General features: G+C 54.2%; 1 long non-coding RNA gene across 1 annotated transcript; it reads right to left on the bottom strand.

Annotated features, from left to right (window-relative positions):
- Positions 1-774: 774 nt before the first annotated feature.
- LOC102496309 (uncharacterized) lies at positions 775-3,266 on the bottom strand. The gene is made up of 3 exons (XR_335709.3): positions 3,068-3,266; positions 1,523-1,596; positions 775-1,107 (listed from the first exon to the last, which is right to left on the bottom strand). It is a non-coding gene; the product is annotated as an uncharacterized LOC102496309 (long non-coding RNA).
- Positions 3,267-5,719: the final 2,453 nt, after the last annotated feature.

Here is a 5,719-nt window from a genome sequence, read left to right as displayed (position 1 = left end):
TCTATAGACAAGTGATCCTGCTTTTCCATTCACAGTGGTAACATGTTTCCACTTAGAAAGTACAGGGCCCAGCAGATGGCATAGTGGCACATCACGGGACTTCCTTGTGGCTGACCACAGTTCAAGTCCTGGACCCAGTGGCTTGAAAATCACGCCGGGCATGTGTGCGGGCATGCCCAAGATCCCAGGAGGAGAATGGAGAAGGGATTGCCGTGTGGCCATCCCCCCGGGGGTTGACTTCTCACTTTCCCTCTCATTGTCTCTGCCTCCCTCTCTCCCTGGTGAGCCCACATGCCCTATGGCAAAAACCTTGAAAGAAAGAAAAAAAAAGAACAACTGATAGGCACTTAGGTGAGCTACACTGTGTCCAATTATTTCTGTAGTTAGCAGCCAGCCATCCACCCAGCTTGTGAAGGAGGAAAGAGGCTTGTAACAAAGCCGGTCCCCAACTGGAAGTCAGGGTGCGCGGGGCAGGAGGGGCTCCCACGCCTGGTTATGGGGAATGGGCGTGGTGGGGCAGCGGAGGGGTGAGGAGCGGGTAAGGGAGTCGTACTAATATCTCCTACTTTCCAGGGCCGGGACTCAGGCCAATAGACCCCTTGTGGGGTGGGCTAGAGCCCCCAGCCCCTCTCAGCTGACTGTGCCAATGCAGGCGGCCAGAGGCTCCCACCGAGGCAAACCAGAGCCCTCTGGGCTTAACCACTCAGGACTCGGAACCAGGCCTGACCCCGGCAGGACCGAGCTGGCGGGCCCCGTCCATCGTCACACGCCTGAGAGGACACTTGGCGCAAAGCCCTCAGGACCCATGAGCCCAGTGACTATGGCCTGGCAAGGCCCTGGTATTGCCTGGCCCACCCCTGCCACAGCAGGGCGCTCCCTGACAGTCCGGTGGGCACCACGGAGGCGGCAGGCCTGGGTTTCCCTGGGGCTCACAGGCTTTATTTGTGGTCAGAACTCTGAGACCCTCTTGGATGCATGGTTCAAAGCCACGACTTCCCAGAAGAGTTCAGGCTCAGCAGTGAACTCACACCAGGGCGGCCTTCAGACTCGTGGCTCACGAGGATGCACGTGTTGGCTGCTGCGGTGACCAGATGGGAACGTCCACTCCTGGGAGGAGAAGGGGCAGAAATGGCCTTTGACCTGGAGGGCGACCTCCAGGAAATGAGTGAGGACCCCGATGTGGGTGGACAGCCACAGCGGCCCCTAGTGGAAACTCCAAATAGGGAGCAAAGTCCCTATGAGAGTGAAGGCGTGTGACAGGGCACACACTTGGGTGACAGTGATGACCCCTGGGGGGGGGGATCCCTGGCCTCTATTAATGCCATTACAAGCGTTCACACCTTGAAGTTCATGTCATGCCAGGCACAGCAAAGGACACGCAGTGTACATTATGTTGTCTTGGCCGAACAGCCTCATGGGAGAGGAATCACTGTCATCATTGCATAGACAAGGAAACAGCAGAGAGGCCAAGAAACTTGTCTGAAGTTGCACAGCGGGGAAACAGCAGAAAGGAGATGCTTACCCAGATGCGAGTTCATGCTGTAGTCTGAGGCCTCGCCAAGCTGTCCTGTTGAATGTCCGTCTGTTGTGTCCAACCTGGGACCGGGGAGAGGGGGGTGGCTGTGGGAAACAGGTGCAGTGCTGACCCAGCACACGGCCGTCTTTGTGAAAGCCACGGTACAGAAGAAAACATCCGAGGCCGAACTTCGGAAGTGCCCAGTGTCAGGCAGTCAGTTCCTCCCAGTGGCAAGGGAACCTCAGGCAAGGGGGTGACAACATGACGGCCTGAGGCAGCCCAAGCAGGCAAAGAGTGATGGCGTTGCCGGCAGGCCTCCTGGGGACAGCCACCATGGCGCTGTGCCTCAGCGTCTCTGTGCAGCTGTGACTCTAGCCCTGTTTCCTCGAGGTTGGCCCATCTTAGGGGTGGGGGGGGGAGTGAAAAGACAAATGAAGCTCTCAGAAATGGGGAGCTCTGAGACCCAAGGTCTCCTGCCCACAGCCGGCAGTTCCCAGGGACAGCAGGGGCCGTCACGCACCAGCAGGCTGGAGTCGGCACGCTTGCCCTCGATGGGATTTTTGGGGTTTTTTTGGAAAGACTTTTGCTATAGGGCGCGTGTGCTCTCCAGAAAGACAGAGCAAGACAGAGAGACAGAAAGTGAGAAATCACCCCCCAGGGCAGATGGCCACGCCGCAATCCCTTCTCCTCCATTCTCCTCTCGGGATCTTGGGCATGCACGCACATGCACTCAGCATGAGTTTAAGCTGACAGGGCCAGGACTTGAACCATAGTCGACTCCATGGGAGTCCAGCGACACAGTCATTATGCCAACTGCTGGTCCCTCGGTGGGCTTTTTAACAAGAAGTTCTACAATATATTCTATGTCCACCGTTGAAGGAAAAAGTGATGCCTCCTCCTCTCCACCCCATCGCTCCCTCACCCACTCGCGCCTGTCCCCAGGGAGAAACACTGTGAAAAGTGTGGCTTCTGTCCCTCCAGGGGTTTGTTCATTTATTTATTTTAATTTTTGCTATGGGGCACGGTTGCTCACCAGAGATAGACAGCGACAGAGAGACAAAGAAACTGAGAAATGACCCTCTGGGGAGACAGCCATGCCAAATCCCTTCTCCATTCTCCTCTCGGGATTTGGGACTCGTGTTTTTCAAGCCTTCAGGTCTGGGACTTGTGAAGGGTTTGTAAGAAGGTGGGCAAGCAGGAGTTCATAAAGAGCCTATGATGACCTTACCTAAGGACAAAGGCAAACTAGCCGCTAGGGCCCAAAATAAGCCTCCAAATGAGCTTTGACAACAGGGAGAGATCCTCCAACTGAGGAGACACGATCACCACGCGATTGAGACCGTAAAAAGGAGACCCTCCCCACCAAGAGGTGGGGACCTACGAACATGCTCAGGTCTCCCAGGGTACCCTTGCCTGGTTTCTCCGGGGTACTGTCCCCGTGCCTGAGTGCTAGTACACGCAACTTCTGCTCACGCTCACATTTGTCTCCGGTAAATTCTTTTAGCCCCTGTGCCCGGCCCTGCTGCCCCACCGCACTGCTGCAGGACTCACCGGCCTGAACGTCCATGACATCTGCTGGGCCCTCCACGTGTTTGTTTATCTACGCGTTTATAAATGTACAGAGAACTTCTCGTCAGCATGGTATGATGACCGAGTAACACCCAGCTTAATCTTTTCCCACCGTCGTGACGGTGAACGTCCCTAAAACCTGCGGACCTTCTGTAAGAAGTGTGGCAAGCACCGACCTCATAAAGTGACACAGTACAAAAAGGGCAGGGTTCTCTGTGTGCTCAGGGAAGGCGGCGTTATGACAGGAAGCAGAGCGGCTGTGGTGGACAGACTGAGCCTATTTTCCGGAAAAAGGCAAAAACTACAAAGAAGATTGTGCTGAGGCTTGAATGTGTTGAGCCCAACTGCAGATCTGAGAGAATGCCGGCTATCAAGAGATGTAAGCATTGCGAACTGGGAGGAGATAAGAGAAAGGGTCAAGTGATCCCGTTCTAAGCCTCGTCTTTTCTATTATGAAGATGGCAAAATCCTGAGGTGAATGTTCACCTCATTTGATTACAGTTGGTCTGTTTGTAAGGGAATAAAGTAATCAATAAAATTCCCCTTTCGGGGAAATTTGGGAAAAAAAAGTATATACAGAGAACTTCAAAACATTCAAGGAAAAGATGGAACCGAAATAGCTTCCTTCCTTTCCTTCCTTCCTTTTTTCCTTTAATTCTGGAGGGCACATATACTTGCCAGAGAGAGAGACAGAGAGGGAGGGAGAGGGCAAGAGCCCCCCCACAAGGCACAGTCGCTCCGCAGTCCCTTTTCTGTTTCTCCATCCTGTTCGGGCATGCACATACCCAGCGTGGTTTTCTTTCTTTCTTTCTCTTTTCTTTCTCTTTCTTTTTTAGAGGTTTATGCCACTGGGTGTGTGTACCTGCCTGAAAGAGAGCTAGAGACAGTGAAAGGGAAAGTGAGAAATCACCCCCCAGGGGGGATGGTCACTCCACAATCTCGTCTCCTCCATTCTCCTCCTGGGATCTTGGGCACACACACAGACGTGCCCGGTGTGACCTTTCAAGCCACCGGGTTTGGGACTTGAACTGCAGTTGACCATGTGGGAATCCACCAGGCCTAGGTTGTAAATCACAGCTGGTCACGTGGGATCTGGTTCCCTTAACCAACCCTATGAGTTTAGCTTGATGGAAAAAGTAAAAAGAAAAATGTTCATGATATGCAGCTTCCATAAACATTTTGAAGATCTCTATGTTTTCTTAAAACGACAACAACATAAATAGATCATGCTTTATGTATTACACTGCAGTTGCCTCTTTCCACCTCCCAAAGATGCCCTCCTGGCCACCTCCTGTGTGAGCACGTGCTTGCCTCCTGCCCTCCCCCGCCCCGGCGCGGTACCCCACAGTCTGCGCAGACCGCACCTGGGTGACCGTCTTACGCAGGGTGGTTTGGATACAAGGCCTTCTTCAGAGCAGGTTGTCCTTTCCCACATAAGGAGTGGCTGGGCCAGGCAGTAGCGCGATACTCATACACCCGGACCTATACAGGGTCGGTCTTGGGTTCTCATCCCGGACCTCTCCCGGTGCACTCTAGGAAGGCATGCGGTCCAGGGGTGGCCTGTGGCAGAAATACCCTGTGGAGGGGTCTCTCTTGCTCTCTCTCTCTCTGAATAAATAAATACGGTAAAAAAAAAAAAAAAGAAGGGTTGGCAGGTGGCGTGGTGGTTAAGAGCGCTGGATTCCCACATGGCTGACCGGGTTTGAGTCCCAGACCTGACGGCTTTTCTCACTTTCCTTTTCTCTCTCTCTTTCTGTCCCTCTCTGGTCAAATTAAAATAAATAAATAAATAAATACTTAGATGAGAAAAGGAGTGACTGACCGGGTGGGGGCAGGTGGGGAGAAGCTTCCATGTGTCTCTCTGATTTGTAAAGGGGATGGGGGCAGCGAGGCGCTGAGCAGGGTGATGGGTGCAAGTCCTCTCCGTGGTACAGCGGCTGGTTCTGTGCATAGAGACCGCTCCCCAAACGAGCTGGGCAGGTCTGATGTGCATCCAGCTCTCCTCCCATGGGCTGTGGCTGCCACTCACCCCTGTCGGCTGGGTTTTGTTTCCTACCCAGCTCTGAGGGACACCCCTCTGGGCGCCTCCTCCTCGGTCATCCAGGTGGGGCAGCGGCCAGTCCTCTCCCTCCCTTCCAAGGCTCAGTTCTGAGTCACAGACCAAGGCCGGGCAGCCAATGCTTTTCCTCCCTCTTCCTTTAGGCCCCACAGCTGGAGAAACAGGTCTGTGTGTCATACAGGAGCCAGTTCACCCAAAGGACGCACTTCGGGTCATGGCGGCAAGTTTAGGAAACTCATAAAACACCGTCCCTGTGGAGCCTAAGGGTTCCCTGGTCCAGAGCCTGCCTGCCTGCTGGTTCTCCCCTTGCCCTCGCCCCTGCCTCTCTCGGCCGTCTCTCCCTCCTGCAGGTTGAGGCTTTCTGGTTCGGTTGTGTGTTTTTTTTTTTTTGGAGAGATTTTCACTGTAGGGCGCGTGCGCTCGCCAGACAGACAGAGAGAGACATAGAGACAGAAAGCGAGAAATCACCCCCCAGGGGGGATGGTCACGCCGCAATCCCTTCTCCTCCATTCTCCTCTCGGGATCTTGGGCACGCACGCACACGCGCCCGGCGTGAGTTTTAAGCCACCGGGTCC

Source organism: Tupaia chinensis, unplaced genomic scaffold (assembly GCF_000334495.1).
Source record: "Tupaia chinensis unplaced genomic scaffold, TupChi_1.0 Scaffold000511_1, whole genome shotgun sequence".
In the NCBI taxonomy this organism is placed as follows: domain Eukaryota; kingdom Metazoa; phylum Chordata; class Mammalia; order Scandentia; family Tupaiidae; genus Tupaia; species Tupaia belangeri.
This window is presented reverse-complemented; position numbering and strand designations above follow the sequence as displayed.